We start from the raw sequence: 24122 nt of genomic DNA, 5'->3' as shown, positions 1-24122 counted from the left end.
GTTGTTCAGTCGTGTCCAACTCTTTGCAATCCCATGAATCACAGCACGCCAGGCCTACCTGTCCATCACCAATTCCCTGAGTTCACTCAAACTCACATCCATCGAGTCCGTGATGCCATCCAGCCATCTCATCCTCTGTCGTCCCCTTCTCCTCTTGCCCCCAATCCCTCCCAGCATCAGAGTCTTTTCCAATAAGTCAACTCTTCACATCAGGTGGTCAAAGTACTGGAGTTTCAGCTTTAGCATCATTCCTTGCAAAGAACACTCAGGGCTGATCTCCTTTAGAATGGACTGGTTGGATCTCCTTGCAGTCCAAGGTACTCTCAACAGTCTTCTCCAACACCACAGTTCAAAAGCATCAATTCTTCAGCGCTCAGCTTTTTTCCCAGTTGAACTCTCACATCCATACATGACTACTGGAAAAACCATAGCCTTGACTAGATGGACCTTTATTGGCAAAGTAATGTCTCTGCTTTTGAATATGCTATCTAGGTTAGTCATAACTTTCCTTCCAAGGAGTAAGCGTCTTTTAATTTCATGGCTGCAATCACCATCTGCAGTGATTTTGGAGCCCCCCCAAAAAAGTCTGACACTGTTTCCACTGTTTCCCCATCTATTTCCCATGAAGTGATGGGACCAGATGCCATGATCTTAGTTTTCTGAATGTTGAGTTTTAAGCCAACTTGTCACTCTCCTCTTTCACTTTCATCAAGAGGCTTTTTAGTTCCTCTTCACTTTCTGCCATAAGGGTGGTGTCATCTGCATATCTGAGGTTATTGATATTTCTCCTGGCAATCTTGATTCCAGCTTGTGCTTCTTCCAGCCCAGCGTTTCTCATGATGTACTCTGCATAGAAGTTAAATAAACAGGGTGACAATATACAGCTTTGACGTACTCCTTTTCCTATTTGGAACCAGTTTGTTGTTCCATGTCCAGTTCTAACTGTTGCTTCCTAACCTACATATATGTTTCTCAAGAGGCAGGTCAGGTGGTCTGGTATTCCCATCTCTTTCAGAATTTTCCACAGTTTATTGTGATCCACACAGTCAAAGGCTTTGGAATAGTCAATAAAGCAGAAATAGATGTTTTTCTGGGACTCTCTTGCTTTTTGATGATCCAGTGGATGTTGGCAATTTGATCTCTGGATCCTCTGCCTTTTCGAAAACCAGCTTGAACATCTGGAAGTTCACAGTTCACATATTGCTGAAGCCTGGCTTGGAGAATTTTGAGCATTACTTTACTAGCGTGTGAAATGAGTGCAATTGTGTGGTAGTTTGAGCATTCTTTGGCGTTGCCTTTCTTTGGGATTGGAATGAAAACTGACCTTTTCCAGTCCTGTGGCCACTGCTGAGTTTTCCAAATTTGCTGGCATATTGAGTGAAGCACTTTCACAGCATCATCTTTCAGGATTTGAAAGAGCTCAACTGGAATTCCATCACCTCCACTAGCTTTGTGCATAGTGATGCTTTCTAAGGCCCACTTTACTTCACATTCCAGGATGTCTGGCTCTAGGTCAGTGATCACACCATGATGATTATCTGGGTCGTGAAGATCTTTTTTGTACAGATCTTCTGTGTATTCTTGCCACCTCTTCTTAATATCATCTGCTTCTGTTAGGTCCATACCATTTCTGTTCTTTATCGAGCCCATCTTTGCATGAAATGTTCCCTTGGTATCTCTAATTTTCTTGAAGAGATCTGTAGTCTTTCCCATTCTGTTGTTTTCCTCTATTTCTTTGCATTGATACCTGAGGAAGGCTTTCTTATCTCTCCTTGCTATTCTTTGGAACTCTGCATTCAGATGCTTATATCTTTCCTTTTCTCCTTTGCTTTTTGCTTCTCTTCTTTTCATAGCTATTTGTAAGGCCTCCCCAGACAGCCATTTTGCTTTTTTGCATTTCTTTTCCATGGGCATGGTCTTGATCCCTGTCTCCTGTACAATGTCATGAACCTCCATCCATAGTTCATCAGGCACTCTTTCAGATCTAGTACCTTAAGTCTATTTCTCACTTCCACTGTATAATCATAAGGGATTTGATTTAGGTCATACCTGAATGGTCTAGTGGTTTTCCCTACTTCCTTCAATTTAACTCTGAATTTTGCAATAAGGAGTTCATAATCTGAGCCACAGTCAGCTCCCGGTCTTGTTTTTGCTGACTGTATAGAGCTTCTCCATCTTTGGCTGCAAAGAATATATTCAATCTGATTTCGGTGTTGACCATCTGGTGATGTCCATGTGTGGAGTCTTCTCTTGTGTTGTTGGAAGAGGGTGTTTGCTATGACCAGTGCATTCTCTTGACAAAACTCTGTTAGACTTTGCCCTGCTTCATTCTGTATTCCAAGGCCAAATTTGCCTGTTACTCCAGGTGTTTCTTGACTTCCTACTTTTGCATTCCAGTCCCCTATAATGAAAAGGACATCTTTTTTGGGTGTTAGTTCTAAAAGGTCTTGTAGGTCTTCATAGAACTGTTCAACTTCAGCTTCTTCAGCATTACTGGTTGGGGCATAGACTTGGATTACTGTGATATTGAATGGTTTGCCTTGAAACGAACAGAGATCATTCGGTCATTTTTGCAATTGCATCCAAGTACTGCATTTTGGACTCTTTTGTTGACCATGATGGCTACTCCATTTCTTCTAAGGGATTCCTGCCTGCAGTAGTAGATATAATGGTCATCTGAATTAAATTCACCCATTCCAGTCAATTTTAGTTCGCTGATTCCTAGAATGTCGACATTCACTCCTGTCATTGCCTGTTTGACAACTTCCAATTAGCCTTGATTCATGGACCTAACATTCCAGGTTCCTATGCAATATTGCTCTTTTCAGCATCAGACCTTGCTTCTATCACTAGTCACATCCACAACTGGGTATGGTTTTTGCTTTGGCTCCATCCCTTCATTCTTTCTGGAGTTATTTCTCCACTGATCTCCAGTAGCATATTGGACACCTACCGATCTGGGGAGTTCCTCTTTCAGTATCCTATCATTTTGCCTTTTCATACTGTTCATGGGGATCTCAAAGCAAGAGTACTGAAGTGGTTTGCCATTCCCTTCTCCGGTGGACCACATTCTGTCAGACCTCTCCACCATGACCCGCCTGTCTTGGGTGGCCCCACAGGCATGGCTTAGTTTTACTAAGTTAGACCAGGCTGTGGTCTGTGTGATTAGATTGACTAGTTTTCTATGATTATGGTTTCAGTTTGTCTGCCCTCTGATTTCCTCTCGCAACACTTACCGTCTTACTTGGGTTCTCTTACCTTGGACGTGGGGTGTCTCTTCACGGCTGTTCCAGCAAAGCGCAGCTGCTGCTCCTTACCTTGGATGAGGGGTATCTCCTCACCGCCACCCCTCCTGAACTTCAACGCGCCGGCTGCGATGGACCTCGCAGAAGCGTGGCTGAGAGGAGCTACCCCACGTCCAAGGTCAGGGTGGCGGCCTAGAGTGCCAGGCTGCAATGGTGCAGGAGTGGCATCTACATCAAAGGAAAGGCACAATTCTTGCAACCTCGCAATCTGAGCTCTCGCAAAGAGCAAGTGTTTTAGTTTACATCCAGGAGGAATCCTATATCCAGTGAAAGAAAATGTAGTCGCACAGTCGTGTCCGACTCTGTGACTCCAATGGCCAGAGTCCACCAGGCTCAGTCCTTCCGTGGAATTCTCCAGGCAAGAATACTGGAGTGGTTTGCTATTCCCCTCTCGCCTTAGGATCTTCCCAACCCGGGGATCGAACCTAGGTCTCCCACATTGTGGACATATTCTTTACTGTCTGAGCCACCAGGTATTGCAACTGTTCCCTTACACTGAAGAAGCAGCGACGCCTCTAAGAAACTCTTTAAGATACATTGGGGGCGGGGGGAGGGGTGGTGGGGGACGGTGGTAAGGGCGGGGCGGGAGGGCTCGCCAAGGAGCCGGAATAATTCAGTTAGAACTCTTGCCTGGAAAATCCCATGGACAGAGGAGCCTGCAGTCCATGGGGTCACTAAGAGTTGGGCATGGCAGCGACTTTACTTTCACTTTTCACTTTCATGCATTGGAGAAGGAAATGGCAACCCACTCCAGTGTTCTTGCCTGGAGAATCCAAGGGACAGAGGAGCCTAGTGGGCTGCCGTCTATGGGGTCGCACAGAGTTGGACACGACTGAAGTGACTTAGCAGCAGCAGGCTGAAAATCTTAAAGGTCCCCGGTTCGATCTCGGTTTCCAGCAAAGCAGGTGTTTTCGCCTACATCCCAAGGAAAGGCACACTTCTTGCAACTTTGCACTCTGAGCTCTGTCAAAGAGCAAGTGTTTTAGCTTACATCCAGGAAAGTGAAGTCACTCAGTCGTGTCCGACTCTTTGCGACCCCATGGACTGTAGCCCACCAGGCTCCTCCATCCATGGGATTCTCCAGGCAAGAATACTGGAGTGGGTTGCCATTTCCCTCTCTCCTGAGGATCTTCCCGACCCGGGGATGGAACCTAGGTCTCCCGCACTGCGGGCATATTCTTTACCATCTGAGCCACCAGGCATTGCAATTGTTCCCTTACAATGCAGAAGCACGGGGTCCTCTGAGAAACTCTTTAAGATATTTGGGGGGGGGGGGAGCTCTCCAAGGGGCCGGAATAATTCAGTTAGAAAAGTGTTAGACTGAAAATCTTAAAGGTCCCAGGTTCGATCTCGGTTTCCAGAAAAGCAGGTGTTTTCGTCTATATTCCAACGAAAGGCACACTTGCAACTTCGCATTCTGAGCTCTCACAAAGATCAAGTGTTTTAGCTTACATGTAGAAGGAGTCCTAATTCCAGTGAAAAAGTGTTAGTCGCTAAGTTGTGTCTGACACTGTGATTCCATGGACCATAGTCCGCCAGGCTCCCTCTGCCCATGGAATTCTCTAGGCAAGATTACTGGAGTGGGTTACGATTTCCCTCTCTCCTGAGGATCTTCCCTACGCGGGGATCGAGCCTAGGTCTCAGCACTGCGGGCATATTCTTTACTATCTGAGCCACCAGGCATTGTAATTGTTCCATTACAATGAAGAAGCAGGGACGCCTCTGAGAAATTCTTTAAGATACATTGAGGGCGGGGCTCATCAGGAAACCGGAATAGCTCAGTTGCGAGAGCGTTAGACTGAAGTTCTAAAGGTCCCTGGTTCGATCCCGGGTTCCGACACCCCTATTGTTTTCATCTACATCCAAGGAAAGGTGCAATTCTTGCAACCTCGCAATCTGAGCTCTCGCAAAGAGCAAGTGTTTTAGTTTACATCCAAGAGGAGTGCTATATCCAGTGAAAGAAAATGTTAGTTGCACAGTCGTGTCCGACTCTGTGACTCCATGGACCACAGTCCACCAGGCTCGGTCTGTCCGTGGAATTCTCCAGGCAAGAATACTGGAGTGGGTTGCGATTTTTCTCTCTCCTGAGGATCTTCCCTACCCGGGGATCGAACCTAGGGCTTCCGCACTGCGGGTATATTCTTTACTATCTGAGCCACGAGCATTGCAATTATTCCCTTACAATGAAGAAGCAGGGACGCCTCTGAGAAACTCTTAAGATACGTTGAGGGAGCTTCCATCAGGCGCCCGGAATAGCTCAGTTAGCAGAGCGCTAGACTGAAAATCTAAAGGTTCCCGGTTCAATTCCGGGTTCCGGCGAAGCCGCTGTTTTCGTCCACATCCCAAGGAAAGGCGCACTTCTTGCAATCTTTCGATCTGAGCTCTCTCAAAGAGCAAGTGTTTCAGCATACATCCAGTACAAGTTCTATATCCAGTGAAAGAAAATGTTAGTCCCACAGTTGTGTCCGACTCTGTGACTCCATGGACCACAGTCCACCAGGCTCGGTCCTTCCGTGGAATTCTCCAGGCAAGAATACTGGAGTGGGTTGCCATTCCCCCCTGACCCCCAGAGGATCTTCCCAACCTGGGGATCAAACCTAAGTCTCCTGCATTGTGGGCATACTGTTTACTATCTGAGCCACCAGGCATTGCAATTGTTCCCTTACAATCAAGAAGCAGGGACGCCTCTGAGAAACTCTTTGTGTGTGTGTGTGTGTGTGTGTGTGTGTGTGTGTGTGTGTGTATAATAAAGTTTTATTAAAGTATAAAGGAAACAGAGAAAGCTTCTGACATAGACATCAGAAGGGGGTGAGAAAGAGTACCGGCTTGCTAGTGTTAGCAATGGAGTTATATACTCTCCAATGAATCCAAAGAATGTCTGGAGGTTGTAAAGTCCTCACCAGACCTATTCCCATAATTTACATTTTAAGATAACAGAATTAGCCAGAAGGTTTAATCCAGAGACTGTCCTCAGGCAGGATACATAATCCTAAGGAATGTAGAGGAAAGAAAAGTTTGTCCTTTCTTCCTCCTTAAGAATTCCAGACCCCTCTCTCCTTGGGTACCCCTAGACTTATCAACCTGCCTAGGAAATGACTCTGTCATTCCCCCCTTTTCTTTTAGTAGAATTATGTTGCCAAGGGAAAGGGGTGTCGTTTTGATTCCATAACTACTTCCTGCTGTTTAGGGGTGTGTTCCCTAAATTGTTGATGCAACATATTCTTCTAACCCTCACATTGAGGGTCTCTGATCCAGGGGCCCCAAGTAATAGTTGGAGGAGGCTGTGGCACTCCTAGGATCTTGGACGCCATTTGTAACTTAAAAGCCTTCATGTGACTACAACCAAATCCAATTACACAGTTCCAGATGCAAGGCAAAATAGTCATTGAAACTGAAAGTGAATGTGAAGTCGCTCAGTCGTGTCCGACTCTTTGCGACCCCACCAGTCTCCTCCTTCCATGGGATTTTCCAGGCAGGAGTGCTGGAGTGGATTGCCATTTCCTTCTCCAGGGCATCTACCCAACCCAGGAATCGAACCCGGGTCTCCCGCATTGCGGGCAGACGCTTTACATCTGAGCCATATGTCCATAGTTAAATCAGTCCATTTTAGGATTGTTAGATGTCATCAGTTTAAGAAGAGGCACCACATATGATTGTTGTCAAGGTATTCACAGACTTGGAGAAAGTCTTTTCCTTGAAGTGGAGATGTCCACCATGGGAAGCCTTCCACTGATGAAGAGGGGAGTGCTCCACAGACCCAGCAGTTAGACTGGTTGTGGAATGCAGCGTAGGAGTGAGCCCAGGACAGGAAGGCATTGTCTTGAGGATCAAATGGCAGACTCAGGATTTTTGGAGTCAGAAGTAGGCTCACATAGATTATCAGGTCCATCTTTTGGCTCGTCCAGTGGGCCAGGGGCTTCAGTAAGCATGGAGTAAGTTGCCCCAGTGTCTAAAAGGAAATCGTCGGATTAGCCTCCCACAGTTATTAATACCCAGGGTTCCTCAGGTGTAATTAGGACGGGAGCTTGTGTGGGGACCCCCGGGCACCTTCAATCCTGATTATTTTGAGAGTCTGACCCCTGAAACCTATGACTCTGGGGCCAGTCTCTCTTCCAGTGTGGTCCTTTGAAGACCAGACATGGAGCCAGGGGCGGCTTAGATGCCTGAGAGCAATCCCCTTTGAGGTGCCCCTCCCTTCCACAGTAATAGCAATCCCATCCCTTTTCACCTGGGTCCTTCTGGGCATTTGTCTCAGGCTGTTTAAGAATGGTTTTCATAGCTATGCTATGAAAGGCTTCCACCTGTTCCTTTGTCTTTTTCTGCCTTTCTTTCTTTTCCTCATATTCCCTACCATAACAGACTGTCTGAGCCAGTTCTAACAGATTATCTAAAGACTGATTTGGTCCATACGCCCGTTTTAATAGCTTACGGCAGATATCTGGAGCCAACTGAGTGAGAAATCTTTTAAGATCACTTTTCCCTCTTCACATTCTGGATCAATCTCAGTGAATCTGCGAAGGGCTTCTCTCAGTCTATCTAGGAATTTACCAGGAGCTTCCTTCTCCTGTTCTATGTTTGCCAATTTGCCATAGTTGAAAGGACAAAATTTATTTTGTCTTTTATTTTTTGGGCTCCAAAATCACTGCAGATGGTGATTGCAGCCATGAAATTAAAAGACGCTTACTCCTTGAAAGGAAAGTTATGACCAACCTGGATAGCATATTAAAAAGCAGAGACATTACTTTGCCAACAAAGGTCCATCTAGTCAAGGCTATGGTTTTTCCAGTGGTCATGTATGGATGTGAGAGTTGGACTGTGAAGAAAGCCTAGCACCGAAGAATTGATGCTTTTGAACTGCGGTGTTGGAGAAGACTCTTGAGAGTCCCTTGGACTGCAGGGAAATCCAACCAGCCCATTCTAAAGGAGATCAGTCCTGGGTGTCCTTTGGAAGGAATGATGCTAAAGCTGAAACTCCAGTAGTTTGGCCACCTCATGTGAAGAGTTGACTCATTGGAAAAGACTCTGATGCTGGGAGGGATTGGGGGCTGGAGGAGAAGGGGACGACAGAGGATGAGATGGCTGGATGGCATCACCGACTCGATGGACATGAGTTTGAGTGAACTCCGGGAGTTGGTGATGGACAGGGAGGCCTGGCGTGCTGCAATTCATGCAAATAATCTCAAAGAGTTGGACACGACTGAGCAACTGAACTGAACTGAAAGGACAAAATGACACTAATCCCATCTTCCTTTAGCTGTGTTGTAGCCCCAGTCTGGTTCTGTAGTTGGGACAGTCTGATTCCCAGTGGGGAGGGCGGTTATCTCATCCTCCCTCTTCCCTACTGATTCATTACCAAACCATTCATCTTCATAAGCAACTGCTTTTCCCAAGATAGACATCACATCCTTCCAAGTAAGGTCATAAAGCAGGGTAAACACCTTTAAAAGCTCTAATATTTTTCTAGGTCCTCTAAATAGTCTCCCAGATCCTCCTTGATTCTTTGTATTTCTTGATAAGAAAAAGGCTTATTAACTCTCATAGACTGATTATTTCTCCTGGTGGGTGATTAATGAAGAGGCAACAGCTTGTGTGGCTGTTCCTCAGTCTTTCTGGCTGCTCTGCACATATGATCCCAGGGACAGATTGGAGAAACCTGCTTTTCTTTATCTCTTTGTCTCCTGTCCTCCATTTCATCTAGCAAAGTAGGAGGACAGGAGGGAGCTAAAGGAGTCGCACCCAAATCTATACCCTTAGGACATAAGTCTGCCATATTTCACAGAGAGAAAAAGGGCAACACATATGCTACTTCTACCCACTTCCCTTGTTTTGTACAGAACTGGTCTAATTGTAAAACAGTATTATACTTAAGAGACTCTCCAACCAGCCACCATTTGCCATCCTCCAATGGATACCGTGGCCATGCAGTATCACATAGGAAGACCAGGTGTATCTTCTTTAAACCCTGGGGATCAAAAAATCCAGTTTTTCAGGATACAGTCCAAAGGAGTGAGGCTGGAATTGTTAGCTCCCATCTGTAAGAGAGAAAAAAAAGTGACCAGCGCCATCTTTCTACCGGAGGTGTCCCTCCATGCTCTAGATGGGGGTGTTGACAGATTTTACACCAAAGCTTTTCTTTCCTGGTCAGACTTAATCTGTCCCTTACCGACGCAGGCACCGTACTCCTCCCTCCCGGGTCTACCACCGAGCCGGGGTGCAGATGCACCAGGGGTAGACCTGATGGCATCCCTAACTGACATCCAGCTCTTCACCATTACCTCTGATGCCACCCAGGGTGCAATCAGAGTAACCTTCTGGAATGCCTCCCAGGCTAAGACCGTTTGGGGCACCGTTCGTCACCTGAGTGCCTGTGCACAACCCTGAGTATATCCCTGACCACAATAAGACCGATACTAACCTAAAACTGAGATGTTCCTTCCAAGCGTCACCATACCAGTGTAAGAGCCTACTTTAGTCCACTAAGAGCCAGCGCTACCAAAGGAAAAAACCCCATTGCAGTTCCAATCCGAGTAACCTTTAACCTCAGAGATGCTCTTGTAGCTAGAGCTCCATCTAGCTTCCGAACTTTTGATTCCTAGCGAGGCTAGGTGCTTCCTGACTACCAACCCAAGTTTGGGACCTAAGTCATAGGACACAGTAACAACATAGATCACAAGTCCCTTGAAAGTCCATGATCCGACAGATTAGGTTAGTACTTCTAATTTCCCAAGGAGTTATGAAATGGTCAAAGAGACTGAAAAGTTTGACCAAGAAAGGAGAGTTCGGCCCACATGCTTTGCCCATTTCTGGTCAGTCCCCAAAGGAGATGTTGGGGGCCTCTTGGCATTGGCAGGTCGGTATAAACTCTCGACATGTTTCTGCCATAAGCCGTATGAAGTCACCGTGGAACGGAAGAGCAGGGCTCCTCACTTGCTTCATGCAGGGCGTTTCATTCATTCACACAAGCACACAATAGAGTTAGTAAAGTACAGCAGAAAACTTGTTCGCTAGGAGAACAAAGAACTAGAGCTCCAAGCATCCTTACCTTGTCCTGAAGAATCCGAGACAAGCCCCCAAGATGACCGGTTGTTGCTGAATCATGCAAAAACGCCAGGATTCTTGGCCTCCGGAAGAGAAGAATTGAATCCAGGGCCAGAGACGAGGCTTGATTGCTCAGAACTTTTGTGTAATAAAGTTTTATTAAAGTATAGAGGAGAGAGAGAAAGCTTCTGACAAAGACATCATAACAGGGTAGAAAGAGTACCCCTCTGAGAAACTCTTTAAGATACATTGAGGGTGGTATTCACTGGAGAGCTGAATAGCTCAGTTGGGAGAGAGTTAGACTGAAGATCTAAAGGTCCCTGGTTCGATCCCGGGTTCCGGCAGCCCTATTGTTTCCATCTACATCCAAGGAAAAGCACAAATCTTACAAGCTCGCATTCTGAGCTCTCATAAAGAGCAAGTGTTTTACCTTACATCCAAGAGGAGTCCTATATCCACTGAAAGAAAATGTTAGTCGCACACTCGTGTCCGACTCTGTGACTCCATGGACCACAGTCGAGCAGGCTCGGTCTGTCCGTGGAATTCTTCAGGCAAGAATCCTGCAGTGGTTTTCCATTCCCCTCTCTCCTGAGGATCTTCCCGACCTGGGAATCAAACCCAGGTCTCCCGCATTGTGGGCATATTCTTTACTATCTGAGACACCAGGCATCGCAATTGTTCTCTTACAATTAAAATCCAGCGACTACTCTGAGAAACTGTTTAAGACTTTGGGGGGTGGAGGGCATGCGTTCACCAAGGAGCCGGAATAGCTCAGTTGGGAGAGAGTTAGACTGAAGATCTAAGGCTCCCTGGTTCGATCCAGGCTTCTGGCAGAGCCATTGTTTTCATCTACATACAAGGAAAGGCGCACTTCTTCCAACTTCGCGCTCTGAGCTCTCTCAAAGAGCAAGTGTTTTAGCTTACATCCATGAGGAGTCCTAATTCCAGTGAAAGAAAGTGTTAGTCGCTCAGTCGTGTCTGAATCTGTGATTTCATGGACCATAGTCCAACAGGCTCCCTCTGCCCATGGAATTCTCCAGGCAAGAATACTGGAGTGGGTTGCCATTTCCCTCTCTCCAGAGGAGTTTCCCAACCCGGGGATTGAACCTAGGTCTCCCGCATTGAAGGCATATTCTTTACTATCTGAGACACTAGGCATTGCAATTGTTCCCTTAAGCTGAAGAAGCAGGGACACCTCTGAGAAACTCCTTAAGATACTTTGAGGGCAGGCCTTACTAGCGTTCCGGAATAGTTCAGTTGGAAGAGTGTTTAGACTGAAGATCTAGAGGTCCCTGGTTGGATCCCGGGTTCCGGAAACCCTGTTCTTTTCATCTATATCCAAGGAAAGGCATAATTCTTGCAACCTCGCAATCTGAGCTCTCGCAAAGAGCAAGTGTTCTAGCTTCATCCAGGAGGAGTCCTATATCCAGTGAAAGAAAATGTTAGTCGCACACTCGTGTCCGACTCTGTGACTCCATGGACCACAGTCCAGCAGGCTCGGTCTGTCCGTGGAGTTCTTCAGGCAAGAATCCTGCTGTGGTTTTCCATTTCCCTCTCTCCTGAGGATCTTCCCGACCTGGGAATCAAACCCAGGTCTCCCGCATTGTGGGCATATTCTTTACTATCTGAGCCACCAGGCATCGCAATTGTTCTCTTACAATTAAAATCCAGCGACTACTCTGAGAAACTCTTTAAGACTTTGGGGGGTGGAGGGCATGGGTTCACCAAGGAGCCGGAATAGCTCAGTTGGGAGAGAGTTAGACTGAAGATCTAAGGCTCCCTGGTTCAATCCAGGGTTCTGGCAGAGCCATTGTTTTCATCTACATACAAGGAAAGGCGCACTTCTTCCAACTTCGCGCTCTGAGCTCTCTCAAAGAGCAAGTGTTTTAGCTTACATCCATGAGGAGTCCTAATTCCAGTGAAAGAAAGTGTTAGTCGCTCAGTCGTGTCTGAATCTGTGATTTCATGGACCATAGTCCAACAGGCTCCCTCTGCCCATGGAATTCTCCAGGCAAGAATACTGGAGTGGGTTGCCATTTCCCTCTCTCCAGAGGAGTTTCCCAACCCGGGGATTGAACCTAGGTCTCCCGCATTGAAGGCATATTCTTTACTATCTGAGACACCAGGCATTGCAATTGTTCCCTTAAGATGAAGAAGCAGGGACGCCTCTGAGAAACTCCTTAAGGTACTTTGAGGGCGGGGTTCACAGGGGTGTGGGATAGCTCAGTTGGCAGAGTGTTTAGACTGAAGATCTAACGGTCCCTGGTTCGATCCCAGGTTCCGGCACCCCTATTCTTTTCCTCTATATCCAAGGAAAGGCACAATTCTTGCAGCCTCGCAATCTGAGCTCTCGCAAAGAGCAAGTGTTCTAGCTTCATCCAGGAGGAGTCCTATATCCAGTGAAAGAAAATGTTAGTCACACACTCGTGTCCGACTCTGTGACTCCATGGACCACAGTCCAGCAGGCTCGGTCTGTCCGTGGAATTCTCCAGGCAAGAATCCTGCAGTGGTTTTCCATTCCCCTCTCTCCTGAGGATCTTCCCGACCTGGGAATCAAACCCAGGTCTCCCGCATTGTGGGCATATTCTTTACTATCTGAGACATCAGGCATTGCAATTGTTCCCTTAAGATGAAGAAGCAGGGACGCCTCTGAGAAACTCCTTAAGGTACTTTGAGGGCGGGGTTCACAGGGGTGCGGGATAGCTCAGTTGGCAGAGCGTTTAGACTGAAGATCTAACGGTCCCTGGTTCGATCCCAGGTTCCAGCACCCCTATTCTTTTCCTCTACATCCAAAAAGGTGCAATTCTTGCAACCTCGCAATCTGAGCTCTCGCAAAGAGCAAGTGTTCTAGCTTCATCCAGGAGGAGTCCTACATCCAGTGAAAGAAAATGTTAGTCGCACAATCGTGTCCGACTCTGTGACTCCATGGACCACAGTCCAGCAGGCTCGGTCTGTGTGTGGAATTCTCCAGGCAAGAATCCTGCAGTGGTTTTCCATTCCCCTCTCTCCTGAGGATCTTCCCGACCTGGGAATCAAACCCAGGTCTCCCGCATTGTGGGCATATTCTTTACTATCTGAGACACCAGGCATTGCAATTGTTCCCTTAAGATGAAGAAGCAGGGACGCCTCTGAGAAACTCCTTAAGGTACTTTGAGGGCGGGGTTCACAGGGGTGTGGGATAGCTCAGTTGGCAGAGCGTTTAGACTGAAGATCTAACGGTCCCTGGTTCGATCCCAGGTTCCAGCACCCCTATTCTTTTCCTCTATATCCAAGGAAAGGCACAATTCTTGCAACCTCGCAATCTGAGCTCTCGCAAAGAGCAAGTGTTCTAGCTTCATCCAGGAGGAGTCCTATATCCAGTGAAAGAAAATGTTAGTCACACACTCGTCTCCGACTCTGTGACTCCATGGACCACAGTCCAGCAGGCTCGGTCTGTCCGTGGAATTCTCCAGGCAAGAATCCTGCAGTGGTTTTCCATTCCCCTCTCTCCTGAGGATCTTCCCGACCTGGGAATCAAACCCAGGTCTCCCGCATTATGGGCATATTCTTTACTATCTGAGACACCAGGCATCGCAATTGTTCTCTTACAATTAAAATCCAGCGACTACTCTGAGAAACTGTTTAAGACTTTGGGGGGTGGAGGGCATGCGTTCACCAAGGAGCCGGAATAGCTCAGTTGGGAGAGAGTTAGACTGAAGATCTAAGGCTCCCTGGTTCGATCCAGGGTTCTGGCAGAGCCATTGTTTTCATCTACATCCAAGGAAAGGCGCACTTCTTCCAACTTCGCGCTCTGAGCTCTCTCAAAGGGCAAGTGTTTTAGCTTACATCCATGAGGAGTCCTAATTCCAGTGAAAGAAAGTGTTAGTCGCTCAGTCGTGTCTGAATCTGTGATTTCATGGACCATAGTCCAACAGGCTCCCTCTGCCCATGGAATTCTCCAGGCAAGAATACTGGAGTGGGTTGCCATTTCCCTCTCTCCAGAGGAGTTTCCCAACCCGGGGATTGAACCTAGGTCTCCCGCATTGAAGGCATATTCTTTACTATCTGAGACACCAGGCATTGCAATTGTTCCCTTAAGATGAAGAAGCAGGGACGCCTCTGAGAAACTCCTTAAGATACTTTGAGGGCAGGCCTTACTAGCATTCTGGAATAGTTCAGTTGGCAGAGTGTTTAGACTGAAGATCTAGAGGTCCCTGGTTTGATCCCAGGTTCCGGCACCCCTATTCTTTTCATCTATATCCAAGGAAAGGCACAATTCTTGCAACCTCGCAATCTGAGCTCTCGCAAAGAGCAAGTGTTCTAGCTTCATCCAGGAGGAGTCCTATATCCAGTGAAAGAAAATGTTAGTCGCACACTCGTGTCCGACTCTGTGACTCCATGGACCACAGTCCAGCAGGCTCGGTCTGTCTGTGGAATTCTCCAGGCAAGAATCCTGCAGTGGTTTTCCATTCCCCTCTCTCCAGAGGAGTTTCCCAACCCGGGGATTGAACCTAGGTCTCCCGCACTGAAGGCATATTCTTTACTATCTGAGATACCAGGCATTGCAATTGTTCCCTTAAGATGAAGAAGCAGGGACGCCTCTGAGAAACTCCTTAAGGTACTTTGAGGGCGGGGTTCACAGGGGTGTGGGATAGCTCAGTTGGCAGAGCGTTTAGACTGAAGATCTAACGGTCCCTGGTTCGATCCCAGGTTCCAGCACCCCTATTGTTTTCCTCTATATCCAAGGAAAGGCACAATTCTTGCAACCTCGCAATCTGAGCTCTCGCAAAGAGCAAGTGTTCTAGCTTCATCCAGGAGGAGTCCTATATCCAGTGAAAGAAAATGTTAGTCGCACACTCGTGTCCGACTCTGTGACTCCATGGACCACAGTCCAGCAGGCTCGGTCTGTGTGTGGAATTCTCCAGGCAAGAATCCTGCAGTGGTTTTCCATTCCCCTCTCTCCTGAGGATCTTCCCGACCTGGGAATCAAACCCAGGTCTCCCGCATTGTGGGCATATTCTTTACTATCTGAGACACCAGGCATTGCAATTGTTCCCTTAAGATGAAGAAGCAGGGACGCCTCTGAGAAACTCCTTAAGGTACTTTGAGGGCGGGGTTCACAGGGGTGCGGGATAGCTCAGTTGGCAGAGCGTTTAGACTGAAGATCTAACGGTCCCTGGTTCGATCCCAGGTTCCAGCACCCCTATTCTTTTCCTCTATATCCAAGGAAAGGCACAATTCTTGCAACCTCGCAATCTGAGCTCTCGCAAAGAGCAAGTGTTCTAGCTTCATCCAGGAGGAGTCCTATATCCAGTGAAAGAAAATGTTAGTCGCACACTCGTGTCCGACTCTGTGACTCCATGGACCACAGTCCAGCAGGCTCGGTCTGTCCGTGGAATTCTCCAGGCAAGAATCCTGCAGTGGTTTTCCATTCCCCTCTCTCCTGAGGATCTTCCCGACCTGGGAATCAAACCCAGGTCTCCCGCATTGTGGGCATATTCTTTACTATCTGAGACACCAGGCATTGCAATTGTTCCCTTAAGATGAAGAAGCAGGGACGCCTCTGAGAAACTCCTTAAGGTACTTTGAGGGCGGGGTTCACAGGGGTGCGGGATAGCTCAGTTGGCAGAGCGTTTAGACTGAAGATCTAACGGTCCCTGGTTCGATCCCAGGTTCCAGCACCCCTATTCTTTTCCTCTATATCCAAGGAAAGGCACAATTCTTGCAGCCTCGCAATCTGAGCTCTCGCAAAGTGCAAGTGTTCTAGCTTCATCCAGGAGGAGTCCTATATCCAGTGAAAGAAAATGTTAGTCGCACACTCGGTCCGACTCTGTGACTCCATGGACCACAGTCCAGCAGGCTCGGTCTGTCCGTGGAATTCTCCAGGCAAGAATCCTGCAGTGGTTTTCCATTCCCCTCTCTCCAGAGGAGTTTCCCAACCCGGGGATTGAACCTAGGTCTCCCGCATTGAAGGCATATTCTTTACTTCTGAGACACCAGGCATCGCAATTGTTCTCTTACAATTAAAATCCAGCGACTACTCTGAGAAACTGTTTAAGACTTTGGGGGGTGGAGGGCATGCGTTCACCAAGGAGCTGGAATAGCTCAGTTGGGAGAGAGTTAGACTGAAGATCTAAGGCTCCCTGGTTCGATCCAGGGTTCTGGCAGAGCCATTGTTTTCATCTACATCCAAGGAAAGGCGCACTTCTTCCAACTTCGCGCTCTGAGCTCTCTCAAAGGGCAAGTGTTTTAGCTTACATCCATGAGGAGTCCTAATTCCAGTGAAAGAAAGTGTTAGTCGCTCAGTCGTGTCTGAATCTGTGATTTCATGGACCATAGTCCAACAGGCTCCCTCTGCCCATGGAATTCTCCAGGCAAGAATACTGGAGTGGGTTGCCATTTCCCTCTCTCCAGAGGAGTTTCCCAACCCGGGGATTGAACCTAGGTCTCCCGCATTGAAGGCATATTCTTTACTATCTGAGACACCAGGCATTGCAATTGTTCCCTTAAGATGAAGAAGCAGGGACGCCTCTGAGAAACTCCTTAAGGTACTTTGAGGGCGGGGTTCCCAGGGGTGCGGGATAGCTCAGTTGGCAGAGCGTTTAGACTGAAGATCTAACGGTCCCTGGTTCGATCCCAGGTTCCAGCACCCCTATTCTTTTCCTCTATATCCAAGGAAAGGCACAATTCTTGCAACCTCGCAATCTGAGCTCTCGCAAAGAGCAAGTGTTCTAGCTTCATCCAGGAGGAGTCCTATATCCAGTGAAAGAAAATGTTAGTCACACACTCGTCTCCGACTCTGTGACTCCATGGACCACAGTCCAGCAGGCTCGGTCTGTCCGTGGAATTCTCCAGGCAAGAATCCTGCAGTGGTTTTCCATTCCCCTCTCTCCTGAGGATCTTCCCGACCTGGGAATCAAACCCAGGTCTCCCGCATTATGGGCATATTCTTTACTATCTGAGCCACCAGGCATCGCAATTGTTCTCTTACAATTAAAATGCAGCGACTACTCTGAGAAACTCTTTAAGACTTTGGGGGGTGGAGGGCACGCGTTCACCAAGGAGCCGGAATAGCTCAGTTGGGAGAGAGTTAGACTGAAGATCTAAGGCTCCCTGGTTCGATCCAGGGTTCTGGCAGAGCCATTGTTTTCATCTACATCCAAGGAAAGGCGCACTTCTTCCAACTTCGCGCTCTGAGCTCTCTCAAAGGGCAAGTGTTTTAGCTTACATCCATGAGGAGTCCTAATTCCAGTGAAAGAAAGTGTTAGTCGCTCAGTCGTGTCTGAATCTGTGATTTCATGGACCATAGTCCAACAGGCTCCCTCTGCCCATGGAATTCTCCAGGCAAGAATACTGGAGTGGGTTGCCATTTCCCTCTCTCCAGAGGAGTTTCCCAACCCGGGGATTGAACCTAGGTCTCCCGCATTGAAGGCATATTCTTTACTATCTGAGACACCAGGCATTGCAATTGTTCCCTTAAGATGAAGAAGCAGGGACGCCTCTGAGAAACTTCTTAAGATACTTTGAGGGCAGGCCTTACTAGCATTCTGGAATAGTTCAGTTGGCAGAGTGTTTAGACTGAAGATCTAGAGGTCCCTGGTTTGATCCCGGGTTCCGGCACCCCTATTCTTTTCATCTATATCCAAGGAAAGGCACAATTCTTGCAACCTCGCAATCTGAGCTCTCGCAAAGAGCAAGTGTTCTAGCTTCATCCAGGAGGAGTCCTATATCCAGTGAAAGAAAATGTTAGTCGCACACTCGTGTCCGACTCTGTGACTCCATGGACCACAGTCCAGCAGGCTCGGTCTGTCCGTGGAATTCTCCAGGCAAGAATCCTGCAGTGGTTTTCCATTCCCCTCTCTCCTGAGGATCTTCCCGACCTGGGAATCAAACCCAGGTCTCCCGCATTGTGGGCATATTCTTTACTATCTGAGACACCAGGCATTGCAATTGTTCCCTTAAGATGAAGAAGCAGGGACGCCTCTGAGAAACTCCTTAAGGTACTTTGAGGGCGGGGTTCACAGGGGTGCGGATAGCTCAGTTGGCAGAGCGTTTAGACTGAAGATCTAACGGTCCCTGATTCGATCCCAGGTTCCAGCACCCCTATTCTTTTCCTCTATATCCAAGGAAAGGCACAATTCTTGCAACCTCGCAATCTGAGCTCTCGCAAAGAGCAAGTGTTCTAGCTTCATCCAGGAGGAGTCCTATATCCAGTGAAAGAAAATGTTAGTCGCACACTCGGTCCGACTCTGTGACTCCATGGACCACAGTCCAGCAGGCTCGGTCTGTCCGTGGAATTCTCCAGGCAAGAATCCTGCAGTGGTTTTCCATTCCCCTCTCTCCTGAGGATCTTCCCGACCTGGGAATCAAACCCAGGTCTCCCGCATTGTGGGCATATTCTTTACTATCTGAGACACCAGGCATTGCAATTGTTCCCTTAAGATGAAGAAGCAGGGACGCCTCTGAGAAACTCCTTAAGGTACTTTGAGGGCGGGGTTCACAGGGGTGCGGGATAGCTCAGTTGGCAGAGCGTTTAGACTGAAGATCTAACGGTCCCTGGTTCGATCCCAGGTTCCAGCACCCCTATTCTTCTCCTCTATATCCAAGGAAAGGCACAATTCTTGCAGCCTCGCAATCTGAGCTCTCGCAAAGTGCAAGTGTTCTAGCTTCATCCAGGAGGAGTCCTATATCCAGTGAAAGAAAATGTTAGTCGCACACTCGGTCCGACTCTGTGACTCCACGGACCACAGTCCAGCAGGCTCGGTCTGTCCGTGGAATTCTCCAGGCAAGAATCCTGCAGTGGTTTTCCATTCCCCTCTCTCCAGAGGAGTTTCCCAACCCGGGGATTGAACCTAGGTCTCCAGCATTGAAGGCATATTCTTTACTTCTGAGACACCAGGCATCGCAATTGTTCTCTTACAATTAAAATCCAGCGACTACTCTGAGAAACTGTTTAAGACTTTGGGGGGTGGAGGGCATGCGTTCACCAAGGAGCTGGAATAGCTCAGTTGGGAGAGAGTTAGACTGAAGATCTAAGGCTCCCTGGTTCGATCCAGGGTTCTGGCAGAGCCATTGTTTTCATCTACATCCAAGGAAAGGCGCACTTCTTCCAACTTCGCGCTCTGAGCTCTCTCAAAGGGCAAGTGTTTTAGCTTACATCCATGAGGAGTCCTAATTCCAGTGAAAGAAAGTGTTAGTCGCTCAGTCGTGTCTGAATCTGTGATTTCATGGACCATAGTCCAACAGGCTCCCTCTGCCCATGGAATTCTCCAGGCAAGAATACTGGAGTGGGTTGCCATTTCCCTCTCTCCAGAGGAGTTTCCCAACCCGGGGATTGAACCTAGGTCTCCCGCATTGAAGGCATATTCTTTACTATCTGAGACACCAGGCATTGCAATTGTTCCCTTAAGATGAAGAAGCAGGGACGCCTCTGAGAAACTCCTTAAGATACTTTGAGGGCAGGCCTTACTAGCATTCTGGAATAGTTCAGTTGGCAGAGTGTTTAGACTGAAGATCTAGAGGTCCCTGGTTTGATCCCGGGTTCCGGCACCCCTATTCTTTTCATCTATATCCAAGGAAAGGCACAATTCTTGCAACCTCGCAATCTGAGCTCTCGCAAAGAGCAAGTGTTCTAGCTTCATCCAGGAGGAGTCCTATATCCAGTGAAAGAAAATGTTAGTCGCACACTCGTGTCCGACTCTGTGACTCCATGGACCACAGTCCAGCAGGCTCAGTCTGTCCGTGGAATTCTCCAGGCAAGAATCCTGCAGTGGTTTTCCATTCCCCTCTCTCCAGAGGAGTTTCCCAACCCGGGGATTGAACCCAGGTCTCCCGCATTGTGGGCATATTCTTTACTATCTGAGACACCAGGCATTGCAATTGTTCCCTTAAGATGAAGAAGCAGGGACGCCTCTGAGAAACTCCTTAAGGTACTTTGAGGGCGGGGTTCCCAGGGGTGCGGGATAGCTCAGTTGGCAGAGCGTTTAGACTGAAGATCTAACGGTCCCTGGTTCGATCCCAGGTTCCAGCACCCCTATTCTTTTCCTCTATATCCAAGGAAAGGCACAATTCTTGCAGCCTCGCAATCTGAGCTCTCGCAAAGTGCAAGTGTTCTAGCTTCATCCAGGAGGAGTCCTATATCCAGTGAAAGAAAATGTTAGTTGCACACTCGTGTCCGACTCTGTGACTCCATGGACCACAGTCCAGCAGGCTCGGTCTGTCCGTGGAATTCTCCAGGCAAGAATCCTGCAGTGGTTTTCCATTCCCCTCTCTCCTGAGGAGTTTCCCAACCCTGGGATTGAACCTAGGTCTCCCGTACTGAAGGCATATTCTTTACTACTGAGATACCAGGCATTGCAATTGTTCCCTTAAGATGAAGAAGCAGGGACGCCTCTGAGAAACTCCTTAAGGTACTTTGAGGGCGGGGTTCACAGGGGTCTGGGATAGCTCAGTTGGCAGAGCGTTTAGACTGAAGATCTAACGGTCCCTGATTCGATCCCAGGTTCCAGCACCCCTATTCTTTTCCTCTATATCCAAGGAAAGGCACAATTCTTGCAACCTCGCAATCTGAGCTCTCGCAAAGAGCAAGTGTTCTAGCTTCATCCAGGAGGAGTCCTATATCCAGTGAAAGAAAATGTTAGTTGCACACTCGTGTCCGACTCTGTGACTCCATGGACCACAGTCCAGCAGGCTCGGACTGTCCGTGGAATTCTCCAGGCAAGAATCCTGCAGTGGTTTTCCATTCCCCTCTCTCCTGAGGATCTTCCCGACCTGGGAATCAAACCCAGGTCTCCCGCATTGTGGGCATATTCTTTACTATCTGAGACACCAGGCATTGCAATTGTTCCCTTAAGATGAAGAAGCAGGGACGCCTCTGAGAAACTCCTTAAGGTACTTTGAGGGCGGGGTTCACAGGGGTGCGGGATAGCTCAGTTGGCAGAGCGTTTAGACTGAAGATCTAACGGTCCCTGGTTCGATCCCAGGTTCCAGCACCCCTATTCTTCTCCTCTATATCCAAGGAAAGGCACAATTCTTGCAGCCTCGCAATCTGAGCTCTCGCAAAGTGCAAGTGTTCTAGCTTCATCCAGGAGGAGTCCTATATCCAGTGAAAGAAAATGTTAGTCGCACACTCGGTCCGACTCTGTGACTCCACGGACCACAGTCCAGCAGGCTCGGTCTGTCCGTGGAATTCTCCAGGCAAGAATCCTGCAGTGGTTTTCCATTCCCCTCTCTCCAGAGGAGTTTCCCAACCCGGGGATTGAACCTAGGTCTCCAGCATTGAAGGCATATTCTTTACTTCTGAGACACCAGGCATCGCAATTGTTCTCTTACAATTAAAATCCAGCGACTACTCTGAGAAACTGTTTAAGACTTTGGGGGGTGGAGGGCATGCGTTCACCAAGGAGCTGGAATAGCTCAGTTGGGAGAGAGTTAGACTGAAGATCTAAGGCTCCCTGGTTCGATCCAGGGTTCTGGCAGAGCCATTGTTTTCATCTACATCCAAGGAAAGGCGCACTTCTTCCAACTTCGCGCTCTGAGCTCTCTCAAAGGGCAAGTGTTTTAGCTTACATCCATGAGGAGTCCTAATTCCAGTGAAAGAAAGTGTTAGTCGCTCAGTCGTGTCTGAATCTGTGATTTCATGGACCATAGTCCAACAGGCTCCCTCTGCCCATGGAATTCTCCAGGCAAGAATACTGGAGTGGGTTGCCATTTCCCTCTCTCCAGAGGAGTTTCCCAACCCGGGGATTGAACCTAGGTCTCCCGCATTGAAGGCATATTCTTTACTATCTGAGACACCAGGCATTGCAATTGTTCCCTTAAGATGAAGAAGCAGGGACGCCTCTGAGAAACTCCTTAAGATACTTTGAGGGCAGGCCTTACTAGCATTCTGGAATAGTTCAGTTGGCAGAGTGTTTAGACTGAAGATCTAGAGGTCCCTGGTTTGATCCCGGGTTCCGGCACCCCTATTCTTTTCATCTATATCCAAGGAAAGGCACAATTCTTGCAACCTCGCAATCTGAGCTCTCGCAAAGAGCAAGTGTTCTAGCTTCATCCAGGAGGAGTCCTATATCCAGTGAAAGAAAATGTTAGTCGCACACTCGTGTCCGACTCTGTGACTCCATGGACCACAGTCCAGCAGGCTCAGTCTGTCCGTGGAATTCTCCAGGCAAGAATCCTGCAGTGGTTTTCCATTCCCCTCTCTCCAGAGGAGTTTCCCAACCCGGGGATTGAACCCAGGTCTCCCGCATTGTGGGCATATTCTTTACTATCTGAGACACCAGGCATTGCAATTGTTCCCTTAAGATGAAGAAGCAGGGACGCCTCTGAGAAACTCCTTAAGGTACTTTGAGGGCGGGGTTCCCAGGGGTGCGGGATAGCTCAGTTGGCAGAGCGTTTAGACTGAAGATCTAACGGTCCCTGGTTCGATCCCAGGTTCCAGCACCCCTATTCTTTTCCTCTATATCCAAGGAAAGGCACAATTCTTGCAGCCTCGCAATCTGAGCTCTCGCAAAGTGCAAGTGTTCTAGCTTCATCCAGGAGGAGTCCTATATCCAGTGAAAGAAAATGTTAGTTGCACACTCGTGTCCGACTCTGTGACTCCATGGACCACAGTCCAGCAGGCTCGGTCTGTCCGTGGAATTCTCCAGGCAAGAATCCTGCAGTGGTTTTCCATTCCCCTCTCTCCTGAGGAGTTTCCCAACCCGGGGATTGAACCTAGGTCTCCCGTACTGAAGGCATATTCTTTACTACTGAGATACCAGGCATTGCAATTGTTCCCTTAAGATGAAGAAGCAGGGACGCCTCTGAGAAACTCCTTAAGGTACTTTGAGGGCGGGGTTCACAGGGGTCTGGGATAGCTCAGTTGGCAGAGCGTTTAGACTGAAGATCTAACGGTCCCTGGTTCGATCCCAGGTTCCAGCACCCCTATTCTTTTCCTCTATATCCAAGGAAAGGCACAATTCTTGCAACCTCGCAATCTGAGCTCTCGCAAAGAGCAAGTGTTCTAGCTTCATCCAGGAGGAGTCCTATATCCAGTGAAAGAAAATGTTAGTTGCACACTCGTGTCCGACTCTGTGACTCCATGGACCACAGTCCAGCAGGCTCGGACTGTCCGTGGAATTCTCCAGGCAAGAATCCTGCAGTGGTTTTCCATTCCCCTCTCTCCTGAGGATCTTCCCGACCTGGGAATCAAACCCAGGTCTCCCGCATTGTGGGCATATTCTTTACTATCTGAGACACCAAGCATTGCAATTGTTCCCTTAAGATGAAGAAGCAGGGACGCCTCTGAGAAACTCCTTAAGGTACTTTGAGGGCGGGGTTCCCAGGGGTGCGGGATAGCTCAGTTGGCAGAGCGTTTAGACTGAAGATCTAACGGTCCCTGGTTCGATTCCAGGTTCCAGCACCCCTATTCTTTTCCTCTATATCCAAGGAAAGGCACAATTCTTGCAACCTCGCAATCTGAGCTCTCGCAAAGAGCAAGTGTTCTAGCTTCATCCAGGAGGAGTCCTATATCCAGTGAAAGAAAATGTTAGTCACACACTCGTCTCCGACTCTGTGACTCCATGGACCACAGTCCAGCAGGCTCGGTCTGTCCGTGGAATTCTCCAGGCAAGAATCCTGCAGTGGTTTTCCATTCCCCTCTCTCCTGAGGATCTTCCCGACCTGGGAATCAAACCCAGGTCTCCCGCATTATGGGCATATTCTTTACTATCTGAGACACCAGGCATCGCAATTGTTCTCTTACAATTAAAATGCAGCGACTACTCTGAGAAACTCTTTAAGACTTTGGGGGGTGGAGGG

The 24122-nt window shown here is 48.2% G+C and overlaps 24 non-coding genes across 24 annotated transcripts; all 24 read left to right on the top strand.

Moving 5' to 3' along the window:
- Positions 1-5072: 5072 nt before the first annotated feature.
- Positions 5073-5145, top strand: TRNAF-GAA. Its single transcript has one exon. It is a non-coding gene; the product is annotated as a tRNA-Phe (tRNA).
- Positions 5146-5550: 405 nt separating this feature from the next.
- Positions 5551-5624, top strand: TRNAF-GAA. Its single transcript has one exon. It is a non-coding gene; the product is annotated as a tRNA-Phe (tRNA).
- A 4991-nt stretch (positions 5625-10615) lies between these two features.
- TRNAF-GAA lies at positions 10616-10687 on the top strand. The gene has a single exon. It is a non-coding gene; the product is annotated as a tRNA-Phe (tRNA).
- Positions 10688-11585: 898 nt separating this feature from the next.
- On the top strand, positions 11586-11659 carry TRNAF-GAA. Its single transcript has one exon. It is a non-coding gene; the product is annotated as a tRNA-Phe (tRNA).
- Positions 11660-12074: 415 nt separating this feature from the next.
- TRNAF-GAA lies at positions 12075-12147 on the top strand. Its single transcript has one exon. It is a non-coding gene; the product is annotated as a tRNA-Phe (tRNA).
- A 409-nt stretch (positions 12148-12556) lies between these two features.
- TRNAF-GAA lies at positions 12557-12629 on the top strand. The gene has a single exon. It is a non-coding gene; the product is annotated as a tRNA-Phe (tRNA).
- Positions 12630-13037: 408 nt separating this feature from the next.
- TRNAF-GAA lies at positions 13038-13110 on the top strand. Its single transcript has one exon. It is a non-coding gene; the product is annotated as a tRNA-Phe (tRNA).
- Positions 13111-13516: 406 nt separating this feature from the next.
- Positions 13517-13589, top strand: TRNAF-GAA. Its single transcript has one exon. It is a non-coding gene; the product is annotated as a tRNA-Phe (tRNA).
- A 415-nt stretch (positions 13590-14004) lies between these two features.
- On the top strand, positions 14005-14077 carry TRNAF-GAA. Its single transcript has one exon. It is a non-coding gene; the product is annotated as a tRNA-Phe (tRNA).
- An 891-nt stretch (positions 14078-14968) lies between these two features.
- Positions 14969-15041, top strand: TRNAF-GAA. The gene has a single exon. It is a non-coding gene; the product is annotated as a tRNA-Phe (tRNA).
- A 408-nt stretch (positions 15042-15449) lies between these two features.
- TRNAF-GAA lies at positions 15450-15522 on the top strand. Its single transcript has one exon. It is a non-coding gene; the product is annotated as a tRNA-Phe (tRNA).
- A 408-nt stretch (positions 15523-15930) lies between these two features.
- TRNAF-GAA lies at positions 15931-16003 on the top strand. The gene has a single exon. It is a non-coding gene; the product is annotated as a tRNA-Phe (tRNA).
- Positions 16004-16416: 413 nt separating this feature from the next.
- TRNAF-GAA lies at positions 16417-16489 on the top strand. Its single transcript has one exon. It is a non-coding gene; the product is annotated as a tRNA-Phe (tRNA).
- Positions 16490-16898: 409 nt separating this feature from the next.
- On the top strand, positions 16899-16971 carry TRNAF-GAA. The gene has a single exon. It is a non-coding gene; the product is annotated as a tRNA-Phe (tRNA).
- A 415-nt stretch (positions 16972-17386) lies between these two features.
- Positions 17387-17459, top strand: TRNAF-GAA. The gene has a single exon. It is a non-coding gene; the product is annotated as a tRNA-Phe (tRNA).
- Positions 17460-18829: 1370 nt separating this feature from the next.
- TRNAF-GAA lies at positions 18830-18902 on the top strand. Its single transcript has one exon. It is a non-coding gene; the product is annotated as a tRNA-Phe (tRNA).
- A 413-nt stretch (positions 18903-19315) lies between these two features.
- Positions 19316-19388, top strand: TRNAF-GAA. The gene has a single exon. It is a non-coding gene; the product is annotated as a tRNA-Phe (tRNA).
- Positions 19389-20279: 891 nt separating this feature from the next.
- Positions 20280-20352, top strand: TRNAF-GAA. The gene has a single exon. It is a non-coding gene; the product is annotated as a tRNA-Phe (tRNA).
- A 406-nt stretch (positions 20353-20758) lies between these two features.
- On the top strand, positions 20759-20832 carry TRNAF-GAA. Its single transcript has one exon. It is a non-coding gene; the product is annotated as a tRNA-Phe (tRNA).
- Positions 20833-21240: 408 nt separating this feature from the next.
- Positions 21241-21313, top strand: TRNAF-GAA. The gene has a single exon. It is a non-coding gene; the product is annotated as a tRNA-Phe (tRNA).
- Positions 21314-21726: 413 nt separating this feature from the next.
- Positions 21727-21799, top strand: TRNAF-GAA. Its single transcript has one exon. It is a non-coding gene; the product is annotated as a tRNA-Phe (tRNA).
- Positions 21800-22690: 891 nt separating this feature from the next.
- TRNAF-GAA lies at positions 22691-22763 on the top strand. Its single transcript has one exon. It is a non-coding gene; the product is annotated as a tRNA-Phe (tRNA).
- A 406-nt stretch (positions 22764-23169) lies between these two features.
- On the top strand, positions 23170-23243 carry TRNAF-GAA. The gene has a single exon. It is a non-coding gene; the product is annotated as a tRNA-Phe (tRNA).
- Positions 23244-23651: 408 nt separating this feature from the next.
- TRNAF-GAA lies at positions 23652-23724 on the top strand. The gene has a single exon. It is a non-coding gene; the product is annotated as a tRNA-Phe (tRNA).
- Positions 23725-24122: the final 398 nt, after the last annotated feature.

The sequence above is a fragment of the Bubalus bubalis genome, chromosome X (genome assembly GCF_019923935.1).
Source record: "Bubalus bubalis isolate 160015118507 breed Murrah chromosome X, NDDB_SH_1, whole genome shotgun sequence".
In the NCBI taxonomy this organism is placed as follows: domain Eukaryota; kingdom Metazoa; phylum Chordata; class Mammalia; order Artiodactyla; family Bovidae; genus Bubalus; species Bubalus bubalis.
Note: the sequence above shows the minus strand (reverse complement) of the source record. Positions and strands in the feature narration are given on the sequence as shown.